Genomic DNA, 13309 nt, shown 5'->3' on the forward strand with positions numbered 1-13309 from the left:
AGCTGCCTGACAACCCAGTGCCCAGCAATACAGAAAAATGCACAGACTGAATAATACAGGAAATTGTAGGCTGGGCGCGGTGGCTCAGGCCTGTAATCCCAGCCCTTTGGGAGGCCGAGGTGGGTGGATCACGAGGTCAGGAGATCGAGACCACCATGAAACCACGTCTCTACTAAAAATACAAAAAAAAATTAGCCGGGCGCGGTGGCGGGCGCCTATAGTCTCAGCTACTCGGGAGGCTGAGGCAGGAGAATGGCATGAACCCAGGAGGCGGAGCTTGCAGTGAGCCGAGATCGCGCCACTGCACTCCAGCCTGGGCGACAGAGCGAGACTGTGTCTCAAAAAAAAAAAAAAAAAAAAAAAAAAAAAAAAAAATACAGGAAGTTGTAACCAGGAGGACCCATTGAAAGTGGAGTGTATTCTTTCACTCAGTATTCACTGGGAATGCACTATACACTAGTTCCAATGCTTGTGTTGGGAATTCAGTGAAGAGCAAGAAAGACAAAGTAGCCCCTGGCACTTACATTCTAGTAAGGGAAATAGTCATTAAACATATATACTATATAGGGTGTCAGAGAGTGACAAGTGCCACGAAGAAAATAAAGCAGGGAAGGGAGTTACAGAGTGATAGAAGGTAAAAGTGCGCCAGCTAGTTAGGGTAGTCTGGGAAGGAAGGCTTTTTGGTGGCATTAACCCTGAAGAAATGAATGTAATGAGAAAATGCCTAGCGGCTATTTGAAAGAAAACCATTTCAAGAGGAGGAAATGGTAAGTACAGTGAAGTGGGAAAGGCTTTGGGGTACTTGAGGAGCAGAAATCAGGCCAAAGGGATTGGAGCTGAAGTTCTGATTCTAGGTAGAATATAGGAGGCAGTGGCACTGCATCACTCCCACTGGAACAAGTAGTTCAAAAAGTAAAGAAATTGGAAATGTAATCGTTTTAAAGATATCAGAGAGCTGTGGTGGCATAGATGATTAGATGGACTACAAGTGAAGTTGAGATGACTCCTATTTCCTTCACTGAGAGGCAAGGTTTCTGTTCAGACTTGCCCTAAGCTGAGGTGTTTCGCCAGGGGAAAGAGAAGACAATAGAGCTTACTTTCTACGTAGCTTCATTGAGGTACGACTCATGCACCGTACAATTCACCCATATAAAATTTACAATTCAATATTTTTTAGTGTTTTAGAGATATGTGCAGCCATCCCCACAGTCAACTTTTGAACATTTTTATCACCTCAGAAATAAAAGCCATGGCCGGGCGCAGTGGCTCACGCCTGTAATCCCAGCACTTTGGGAGGCCGAGGCGGGCAGATCACGAGGTCAGGAGTTTGAGATCAGCCTGGCCAATATGGTGAAACCCCGTATCTACTAAAAATACAAAAATTATCCAGGCACTGTGGCACGCGCCTGTAGTCCCAGCTACTTGGGAGGCTGAGGTAGGAGAATTGCTTGAACCCTGCATTCCAGCCTGGGTGACAGGGCAAGACTCCATCTTAAGAAAAAAAAAGAAAGAAAAAAAAGCCACATGCTTCAGCTATTACTCCTTGTCTTCCTAAGCAGCAACTAGGCTTCTTTCTCCCAGTAGATTGTCCTATTGTGGACATTTCATATGAATGGAGTCAATAATATGTGGTCTTTTGTTACTGACTTCTTTCAGTTAACATAATGTTTTCAGGGTTCTCCATGTTGTGGCATGTATCAGCTCCTCATTCCTTTTTTGTGAGTAAAGAAAAAATAACAAAATTTAATATTTTAACCATTTTCAAGTGTACAGTACAGTACTGTTAACTGTATGCAAGTTGTTGTGCAATAGGCCTCTGTAACTTTTTCATCTTGCCAAAGGGAAACTCTGTACCCGTGGAAAAACTCCCCATTTCCCCCTCTTCCCTAGCTCTGGTTGTCACATTCTACTTTCTGTTTCTATGAATTTGATTACTTTAGAAAACGTATACACAGGGAATCATGCAGCATTATTCCTTTTATGACTGGCATATTTCATGTAGCATAATGTGCTCAAGCCTTATCCGTGTGGTAGCATATGGTAAGATTTTCTTCTTTCTTTAGGCTGAATAATATTCCAGTGAATATATGGTTTATACGTTAATTTGTCAGGAGATATTAGTGTTCTTCCAACTCTTGGCTATTGTGAGTAATACTGCAATAAAGATGGATGTGCAAATATCTTTTCAAAATCCTACTTTAAATTTTTTTGATGTATACCCAGAAGTGGGATTGCTGGACTATATGGTAGTTCTGTTTTAAATTTTTTGAAGAACCTCTGTTTTCCATAGTGGCTACACCATTTTACATTGCCACCAACAGTGCACAAGGGTTTCAAGTTCTCTATATCCTTGCCAGTATTTCTTATTTTCTGTTTCTGTTTTGTTTTTTTGGATAGTGGTCTAGCTAAGAGATGTGAGGTGACATCTCATTGTGGTTTTGATTTGCATTTCTCTGATTAGTGATATTGAACATATTTTTATATGTTGGCCATATTGATGTCATCCTTAAAGAAATGTCTATTCAAATACTTTGTTAATAGGGTTTTTTGTTTGTTTGTTTGTCTAGTTTCGATGTTGTTGAGTTGTAGGAATTCTCTATATGTTTGGATATTAACCCTCATCAGATACATGGTTTGCAAATATTTTCTTCCATTCTGTAGGTTGCCTTTTCACTCTCTTCATTATTTCCTTTCTGTGCAGAAGATCTGAAGTTTGATTTAGTTCCATTTGTATATTTTTGCTCTTATTTCCTCTGCTTTGGTGTCATGTCCAAGAAATCATTGCCAAATCCAAAAACATGAAGCTTCTCCCCTATATTTTTATCTTACTAGATAATGTTATAATTTTATAAATTTTAGTTTTATAAATATAATTTTATAAATTACAGTTTTATAATTTTAGGTCTTACATTTAGGTCATTAATCCATTTTGGTTTAATTGTTGTTTTGAGACAGGGTCTCTCTCTGACAACCAGGCTGGAGTGCAGTAGCATCATCACAGCTGACTGCAGCCTCAACCTTCTGGGCTCAAGCAATCCTCCTGCCTTACCCCCACCTTTCCCAGTAGGTGGCACTACAGGGTGCGCACCACCACACCCGGGGGAATTTTTACATTTTTTGTAGAGACGGGTTCACAGTGTTGCCCAGGACTTGAGCGATCCTCCCACCTCAGCCTCCCAAAGTGGTGGGATTACAGGCGTGAGCCACTGCACCTAGCCGTTAATTCATTCTGAAGTGATTTTTGTATATAGGTACAAGAAGGTAAGGGTCTAACTTCATTATTTTACATGTGAATATCAAGTTTTCTCAGCACCATTTGTTGAAGACACTATCTTTTCCCCATTGTATAGTCCTGATGCCCTTATGGCAGATTATTTTACCATATATGTGAGAGTTTATTTCTGGGCTCTCTATTCTGGCCCATTGGTCTGTATGTGTGACTTTATTCCAGTATTATGCTATTTTGATTACTGTAGCTTTACACTGTTTTTTGAACTTGAGAAGTGTGAGACCTCCAGCTTTGTTTTTCTTTCTCATAACTGTCTTGACTATTTGGAATACTTTGAGATTCCTACTGGATTTTGGATATTTTTTTCTGTTTCTGCAAAAAATTCCAATGAGATTTTTATACGGACTGCATTGAATCTGTAGATTTGGGGGGTAGTATGAACACTGTAACCATATTCTTTTCCAATCCAAGAACATGGGATGTCTTTACATTTATTCATGTCTTCATTAATTACTTTCAGCAATATTAAGAGTATTCAGTATACAGGTCTTTTGCCTCTTTGGTTGAGTTTATTCCTAAGTATTTTATTCTTTTTGATGCTCTTGTAAAGGGGATTTAAAAACATTTCCTTTTCTGATTATTTATTCTTAGTGTCTAGAAATGCAACTGATTTTTGTGGGTTGATTTTGTTTCCTGCAACTTTACTGAATTAGTTTATTAGTTGTAACAGTTGTCTCTGTGTGTGTGTGTGTGTGTGTGTGTGTGTGTGTAATCCTTCAGGTTTTCTACATGTAAGATTATATCATCTGCAAACAGAGATAATTTTATTTCTTCCTTTCAAAATTGAATGCTTTTTACTCCTTTTTCTTGTCTAATTGCTCTGACTAGAACTTTCAGTACTGTGTTGAATAGACATGGCAAGACTGGGCATGCTTGCCTTGTTTCTATTTGTAGAGGGAAAGCTTGAGTATGATGGTAGCTATGGGCATTACCTATAGGGCTTTTAATATGTTGATGTAATTTTCTTTTATTTCTATATTATTGAATTTTACATGAAAGGGTGCTGAATTTTATTAAATGCTTATTATTGCACTAATTGAGATGATCATGTGACTTTTTTACCTTTCTGTCAGTTAATATAGTGTATTGCATTGACTAATTTTTGTATGTTGAACCATCCTTGCATCCCAGGAATAAATACCACTTGGTCATAGTGTACTGCTGAATTAAGTTTATGATATTTTGTTGAGGATTTTTGCATCAACATTTAGCAAGATTATTGGTGTGTAGTCTTTTTGTGGTGTCCTTCTTTAGCATTGGTATTAAGGTAATACTGGCCTCATAAAATGAGTTTGAAAGTATTTTTTCTTCCGAAATTTTTCAGAAGAGTTTGAGAAAGAGTGATGCTAACTATTCTTTAAATGTTTGGTAAAACTCATCAGTGAAACCGTCTAGTCCTGGGGCTTTTCTTCATTGGGAGATTTTTGATTACTAATTCAATCTCCTAAGTTATAGATGTGTTCAGATTTTAATTTATTCACAATTCAGTCTTGGTAGGTAGTATATGTCTAAGAATTTATTTCTTCTAAGTTATCCAATGTACTGGAGTATTGTTCATAGTAGTCTCTCGTAATCTTTTTACTTCTGCATCCTCATTTTTAATGTCTCATTTCTGATTTGTGTTACTTTAGACTTCTATTTTCTTACTTATTGAAAGAATTTGTTAAATTTTTTATTTTTTTAAAAAAACTCTTATTTCATTGATTTTTCTATTTTTTTAATTTATTCTCTATTTCATTTATGTTTTCTGTAATCTATGACCTTCCTTTTGCTAACTGTAATCTAGGACCTTCCTTTTACTAACTTTGGATTTAGTTTGCCATTCTTTTTCTGGTTCTTTGAGATACAAAATTATCTCCAATTACGAATTGGTGATCTTCTTTTAAAAATACAAACATTTACTGCCACAGTTTTGGTGTGTTGTGTTTTCATTTTCATCTGCTTTAAAATACTGTTAAATAGTGATTTCTTGACTCATCAAGTTGTTCAAGAGTATATTGCTTAATTTCCACATCTTTGTGAATTTTCTAGTTCAGAGTTTTCTAGTCCAGATTTCTAGTTTCATGGTGATTAGGAAATATAGTTAGTTTTCTTTCAGTTTTTGTTTGAATTGTTAAAAATTGTTTTGTGTCCTAATATGTGTTCTGTCTTGGAGACTGTTTTATGTGCACCTGAGAAGAATGTGTATATTAACATAGGGTGGAATATTGTTTATATATCTATTAGATTCAATTCACTTTTAGTATTGTTCAAGTCCTTTATTTCCTTATTATTTTTCTTTCTGGTTGATCTATTTATTATTGAAAGAAGAGTATTGTAATCTCCTCCTATTATTTTTTTTAATCTAATTCTTCCTCTAGTTCTATCAATGTTTGCTTCATGTATTTGGGTGCTCTGCTGTTTGGTGCATATAGACTTATAAGTGTTGTACTGTGAATTGACACTTTCATCAATATGATGTGTATTGTTTTTCTCTTGTGACAGTTTTTAGCTTAATGTCTATTTTGTCTGATATATGTATGGGCACCCTTGCTATTTTGGTTACCTCTTGCATGGAATATATTTTTCTATTCCTTCGTTTTCAGCCGATGTGTGTTTTCAAAGCTAAGTGAATCTCTTGTAGATCGCATGCAATTGGATTTTTTAAAAATTGATTCCGCCACTTGGTCTTTTGACTGCAGAGTTTAATCCATTCACACTTAAAGTAATTATTGATGGGGAAGGACTTACTATTGCAATTTTGTTAATTGTTTTCAGTATGTCTTAGAGTTGTTTGTCCCTCTTTTCCTCTCTTGCTGCCTTTGTGTTTCATTGATTTTTTTTGTAGTGATATGCTTTGAGGACTTTCTTATTTTCTTTGGTATGTCTTCTATAGCAATTTTCCCTGTAAGTTACCATGGGGATTATATAAAACATCTTACAGCTATAACAATTTATTTAAACTAAAAATTTAATTCAATTGCATACAAAACCTCTACTCTTTTACCTCCAATTCACCTTACATTATCAATGTCACAAATTATACTTTTAGTATTTTATATCCATTAATATAATTTAATAATTATGGTTATTTTTATGCTTTTATTTATACCTGATTTAAAAATGATTTATGGACCACTATTGTAGTATGACAAGATTTTGCATTTTTTTTTTTTTTAGACAGAGTCTCACTCTATCACCCAGGCTGGAGTGCAGTGGTGCAATTTCAGCTCGCTGCAAGTTTTGCCTCCTGGGTTCACGCCATTCTCCTGCCTCAGCCTCCTGAGTAGCTGGGACTACAGGCGCCCGCCACCATGCCCTGCTACTTTTGTTTTATTTTATTTTATTTTTTATATTTTTAGTAGAGACGGGGTTTCACCGTGTTGGCCAGGATGGTCTCAATCTCCTGACCTCGTGATCCGCCCACCTCAGCCTCCCAAAGTTCTGGGATTACACGCTTGAGCTACCACGCCTGGCCTAGATTCTGCATTTGACTATATGTTTACCTTTACCAGAGAGCCTTATACTTTTGTATGCTTTCAAGTTGGTATCTAGCTTTCTTTTATTTCAACTGAAAGGACTACCGTTAGTAATTCCAGCAAGGTAGGTTAATGGTGACGAACTTCTTCAGCTTTTGTTTATCTGGGAAGATCTTTATTTCTCCTTCATTTTTGAAGGGCAGATCTGCTGTCTATTCTTAGTTGGCAGTTTTCTTTCTCTTTCAGCCCTTTGAATATACTACCCCATTCCCTTTCAGTCTGGAATGTTCCTGCTGATGAGTTTGCTGATAATCTTATGAGAGTTCTCTTGTATATAAGTCACCTTTCTCTTGCTGCTTTCAAGATTGTCTGTCTTGGACTTTTGACTGATTATAATGTGTCATGGTGGTGGATCTTTAGGTTCATCTTAGACAGCGTCCTTCAAGCTGCTGAAATTTGGTTGTCCATTTCCTTTTTCAGATTTGGGAAGTTTTCAGCCATTTCTTCAAATAAGCTCTCTGCCACAGGCTACTCTTCGTTGTGCAATCTGTGGACCCAGTTGTCATCTGCCACCACTGTCTAGTTATCTTTTGACTGCCACAAGTGGACTCCAAAAAATCTCCAAAAGAAATTGTTACCATAACAAGATGGCCAACTAGACACAGCCAGGAAGCACTGCTCCCACTGACAGACACCAAAATATTGAGTAAACCAATGTATTTTGAGCCCATCTTCAGAGAGAAAATGCTGAGAGTCATTACAGACGTGATGCAGACAACAAGGCTGAAGTGGGAGGAAGCTGGGAACCCTGCACAGGATACTTGCATGACAGGGCTAGTTCCCAGACCTGAATGCCTCCTGGGAAAGGGATAAGTGAAGGGATGGAGGGACAGGCCACTCTCACTGTGGACCTCTGGGATCCTAGGTACATAGAACTTCACATTCTCCATGGACATTTGAGCTGGCAGGGGGATCTTCAAAGAGAGTAGGCAGAGACAGGGCTTCACCGGCATGGAGCCTAGGAGCTTTTGTGCATGTGGCAGCTGTGGCAGAGCATGGCCTAGACACCCATCCCCCAGGGCTCCCCACCTCCCTACAGGCAGCTCTAGCCTCAGCTGATTGCTGGCCCAGGAGAGAGTGTGGCTGGCTTTCCTGTGGGACTGGGAAACTTCCAGGGCCCCTGCCTGGCCACCCTGCAGGAGGTGTGCACAGAGTAGCCTCTGCTGCCAAGCCTGGGTGCTTTGCTTCACCTGAGTACCTTCCTGGTGGCCTGGGAGCACTTTGGATCCCCCAGAACAGCTGGGGCCCAATCTCAAGGGTCTGGAGGATGAAGCTGAAAGCCAGTCCTAGCTCCCCAAAACTACACAAATACATGGAAATTGAACAGCTTGCTCCAGAGTAACTCCTCGGTGAACAATAAAATTAAGGAAGAAATAAAAAAATTCTTTGAAATAAATGAAAATAGGGACACAGCTTACCAAAATCTCTGGGACACAGCTAGAACAGTATTAAGAGGAAAGTTTATAGCACTAAGCACCTTCAGCAAAAAATTAGAAAGGTCTCAAATTAACAATGTACCTTTGCAACTAGAGGAACTAGAAAAAAAAAAGCCAACCCCAAAGCAAGCAGAAGATAATAAATATCTAAAATTAGAGAAGAACTGAATGAAATTTAGACACAAAAATCCATAGAAAAGATCAATGAAACAAAGTGTTTTTTCTTCAGAAGAATAAACAAGATCAATAAACCACTAGCTATATTAACAAAGAAAAAAAGAGAAGATCTAAATAAGTACAATCAGAAATGACAAAGAAGACATTGCAACTGATCCCACAAAAATACAAAAGATCCTCAGAGACTATTATGAACAGCTCTATGTACACAAATTAAGAAAACCTAGAGAAAAGGGATAAATTCCTGGAAACACACAAACTCCCAATATTGAACCAGAAAGAAAATGAAAACTTGAACAGACCAATAAGTTCCAAAATTATATCAGTATTAAAGAAACTGCCAACCGCAAAAGAAAAAAAAAGAAAAAGAAAAAGAAAAGCCCTGGACCAGATGGATTCACAGACAAATTCTCTCAGACATAAAAAGAAGAACTGGTACCAATCGTATTGAAACTATTCAAAAAAATCGAAAAGGAAGGGTACCTCTCTAACTTATCCTACGAAGCCAGAATCAGTCTGATACCAAAATCTGGCAGAGACACAACAAAAAAAGAAAACTTCAGGCCAATATACCTAACGAACATAGGTGCAAAAATTCTCAACAAAATACTAGCAAACTGAATCCAGCAGCACATCAAAAAGTTAATTTACCACAATAAGGCAGGCTTTACTCCTGGGATGCAAGGCTGGTTGAACATATGCAAATCAATAAATGTGATCCACCACAGTAACAGAATTAAAAGCAAAACCCATATGATCATCTCAGTAGATGCAAAAAAAGCTTTCAATAAAATCCAACATCCCTTCATGATAAAAGCCCTCAACAAACTAGGCATCTAAGGTACATACCTCAAAATAATAAGAGCCATCTACACCAAACCCACAGCCAACATCATACTGACTGGGCAAAAGCCATAAGCATTCCCCCTAAGAACAAAAACAAGACAATGATGCCTACTCTCACTGCTGCTATTCAATGTAGTACTAACAGTCCTAGCCAGAGCAATTAGGCAAGAGGAAGAAATAAAAGACATCCGCAGCTGGGTGTGGTGGCTCACGCCTGTAATCCCAGCACTTTGGGAGGCCGAGGCGGGCAGATCACGAGGTCAGGAGATCGAGACCATCCTGGCTAACACAGTGAAACCCCGTCTCTACTAAAAATACAAAAACAAAAACAAAAAACAAACAAACAAAAAAGACATCCGCATGGGAAAAGAAGAGGTCAAATTATCTCTCTTCACTGACAGTGTGATTCTCTCTTTTTTTGAAACTGAGTCTCCCTCTGTTGCCCAGGCTGGAGTGCAGTGGCACCATCTCAGCTCACTGCAGCCTCTGCCTCCTGGGTTCAAGTGATTCTCCTGCCTCAGCCTCCAGAGTAGCTAGGATTACAGGCATTCACCACCACGCCCGGCTAATTTTTGTATTTTTTAGTAGAGATGGGGTTTCACCATGTTGGCCAGGCTGGTCTTGAACTCCTGACCTCGAGTGATCTGCCTGCCTCAGCCTCCCAAAGTGCTGAGATTACAGGTGTAAGCCACCATGCTTGGCCACTGATAATATGATTCTATATCTAGAAAACCCTAAAGACTCTGCCAAAAGGCCCGTCAAACTGCTAAATGACTTCAGTAATGTTTCAAGGTACAAAAATAATGTACAAAAATCAATAGCATTTCTATATATAACTGAGTACCTCAGCCTCGAAATGCATTTTTAAACTATTTTTTTCCTTTCCTTCCTAATCTCAGAATGTAGCCTTACAGTGTAAGACTCTTTGTTATGCCCTTTCCCAACAGGCATATCTGTGCACAGTGCTTGCTCATCTAACTATGTGCTTGCTTAGAAATTCCAGGAGCCAATTTTGAAACAAACCAGGCAGAGAGACCAAGCCGCAGATCTTCCCACTCAAGGGGAGTTACGCCCAAGTCAGGATGATGCAAATCAGATCTCTAGATGGGCGATTACTTGAGATAACTATGGGAACAAGACATGCAGCTATGCACTCCCTTTTCACTACTCATGTCTATATCCCACACCTTTTTCCTTCTTAAACCCCTTCACTCAGCCCAGAAGGCTGAGATGGCTCTTTTGAGGCTTATGCCCAGACATTCTCCCATCTGCTAGCATTTGACCAATAAAAGTTGCTTTCCTTTCACCACACCTCAGTTCTCATGCTTTGACTTCTGAGAGGAGAGCAGCTGGACTTGAGCTGGTTACATATACACCAATAATGTTCAAGCTGAGAGCCAAATCGAGAACACAATCCCATTTACAATAGCCACACACAAAAATGAAATACCTAGGAATACAGCTAACCAAGAAGGTTAAAGATCTCTACAAACCTGACAATGTTGGTGTTGTCGTGTTTGGAAATGATTAACTAATTAAGGAAGGAGCTAGAGTGAAGAGGACAGGAGCCATTGTGGACATTCCAGTTGGTGAGGAGCTATTGGGTCATGTGGTTGATGCCCTTGGTAATGCCATTGATGGAAAGGGTCCATTTGGTTCCAAGACCCATAGGCGAATTGGTCTGAAAGCCCCTGGAATCATTCCTCGAATTTCAGTGCAGGAACCAATGCAGACTGGCATTAAGGCTGTAAATAGCTTGGTGCCAGTTGGCCATGGTCAGTGTGAGCTGATTATTGGTAATGGACAGACTGGGAAAATCTCAATTGCTATTGACACAATCATGAACCAGAAATGTTTCAATGATGGATCTGATGAAAAGAAGAAGCTGTACTGTGTCTATGTTGTTATTGGTCAAAAGAGATCCACTGTTGCCCAGTTGGTGAAGTGACTTATGATGCAGATGCCATGAATTACACCTTCGTGGTGTCAGCTACGGCCTCAGATGGTGCCCCACTTCAGTAACTGGCTCCTTACACTGGCTGTTCCATGGGAGAGTATTTTAGAGACAATGGCAAACATGCTTTGACCATCTATGACAACTTATCCAAACAGGCTGTTGCTTACCATCAGATGTTTCTGTTGCTCTGCCAACCCCCTGGTTGTGAGGCCTATCCTGGTGTTGTGTTCTACCTATACTCCCAGTTGCTGGAGAGAGCAGCCCAGATGAACAATGCTTTTGGTGGTGGCTCCTTGACTGCTTTGCCAGTCATAGAAACAGACTGGTGATGTGTCTGCTTACATTCCAATGAATGTCATTTCTATCACTAACGGACAGATCTTCTTGGAAACAGAATTGTTCTACAAAGGTATCCACCCTGCCATTAATGTCGGTCTGTCTGTGTCTCGTGTCGGATCTGCTGCCCAAACCAGGGCTATGAAGCAGGTGGCAGGTACCATGAAGCTGGAAGTGGCTCAGTATCATGAGGTCACCACTTTTGCCCAGTTCAGTTCTGACCTCGATGCTGCCACCCAACAACTTTTGAGTTGTGGTGTGTGTCTAACTGAGTTGCTGAAGCAAAGACAGTATACTCCCATGGCTATTGAAGAACAAGTGGCTGTTATCCATGTGGGTATTAGGGGCTATCTTGATAAACGGGAGCCCAGCAAGATTACAAAGTTTGAGAATGCTTTCTTGTCTCATGTCAGCTGGCACCAAGCCCTGTTGGGCACTACCAGGGCTGATGGAAAGATCTCAGAAGAATCAGATGCAAAGCTGAAAGAGATTGTAACAAACTTCTTGCCTGAATTTGAAGCTTAAATGCCTGTGGATTTACATCAAATACAAGTTCAGTTTTGTCATTGTTTATTCTAGTAGATTAGTTTCATTTGTGAAAGGGTTACTCTCATACTCCTTATGTACAGAAATCACGTGAAAAGTAAAGGTTCCATAATGTGAAAAAGAAAAAAGATCTCTACAAGGAGAACTGCCAACCACTGCTGAAAGAAATCACAGATGACACAAATCAATAAAAAAAAATTCCATGCTGATGGATTGGAAGAATCAATATTGTTAAAACGACCATGCTGCCCAAAGCAGTTTAAAGATTTAATGCTATAACTACCAATGTCATTTTTCACAGAACTAGAAAAAACTATTCTAAAATTCATATAGAACCAAAAAAACCGCCCGAATAGCTAAAGCAATCCTAAGCAAAAAGAACAAAGCTGGAGGCATCACACTACCCAACTTCAAACTATACTATAAGGCTACAGTAAGCAAAACAGCTTGGTCCTGGTACAAAAAAAGACAGATGAATGGAACAGAATAGATAATCCAGAAGCAGTTCTGCACACCTATAGCCATCTGCTCTTTGACAAAGCCCACAAAAAATGGGAAAAGGATCCCCTATTCAATAAATAGTGCTGAAATAACTAGCTAGCCCTATGCAGAACAATGAAACTGGACCCCTACCTTTTATCGTATACAAACATTAACTCAAAATGAATTCAAGATTTAAATGTATGACCTCAAACTATAAGAATCCTGGAAGAAAACCTAGGAAAAACAGTATTCTGGACATCAGCCTTGGCAAAGAATTTTTGGCTAAGTCCCCAAAAGCAATTGCAACAAAACCAAACACTGACATGTGGGACCTAATTAGACTAAAAAGCTCCTGCTCATTGAAAGAAACTGTCAGTAAACAGACAACCTACGTAATAGGAGAAAATATTTGCAAAGTATGCATCTAACAAAGGTCTAATATCCAGAACCTATGAGGAACTCAAACAAATCAAGAAAAAACAAACAAATAACCCCATTAAAAAATGGGCAAAGGACATGGACAGATACTTCTCAAAAGAAGGCATACAAGCGGCCAACAAACATATGAAAAAATGTCCAACATCACTAATCATCAGAGCAATGCAAATCAAAACCACAATAAGATACCATCTCACCCCAGTCAGAGTGGCTATTATGAAAAGGTCAAAAAACAACAGATGCTGGTGAGGCTGTGTGTGCATAAAAGGGAATGCTTATAAAC

The 13309-nt window shown here is 39.1% G+C and overlaps 1 pseudogene; it reads left to right on the forward strand.

Annotated features, from left to right (window-relative positions):
- The first annotated feature begins 2006 nt into the window (after positions 1-2006).
- LOC117974423 (ATP synthase subunit alpha, mitochondrial-like) lies at positions 2007-12556 on the forward strand (annotated as a pseudogene).
- Positions 12557-13309: the final 753 nt, after the last annotated feature.

Source organism: Pan paniscus, chromosome 11, assembly GCF_029289425.2.
Source record: "Pan paniscus chromosome 11, NHGRI_mPanPan1-v2.0_pri, whole genome shotgun sequence".
In the NCBI taxonomy this organism is placed as follows: Eukaryota; Metazoa; Chordata; class Mammalia; order Primates; family Hominidae; genus Pan; species Pan paniscus.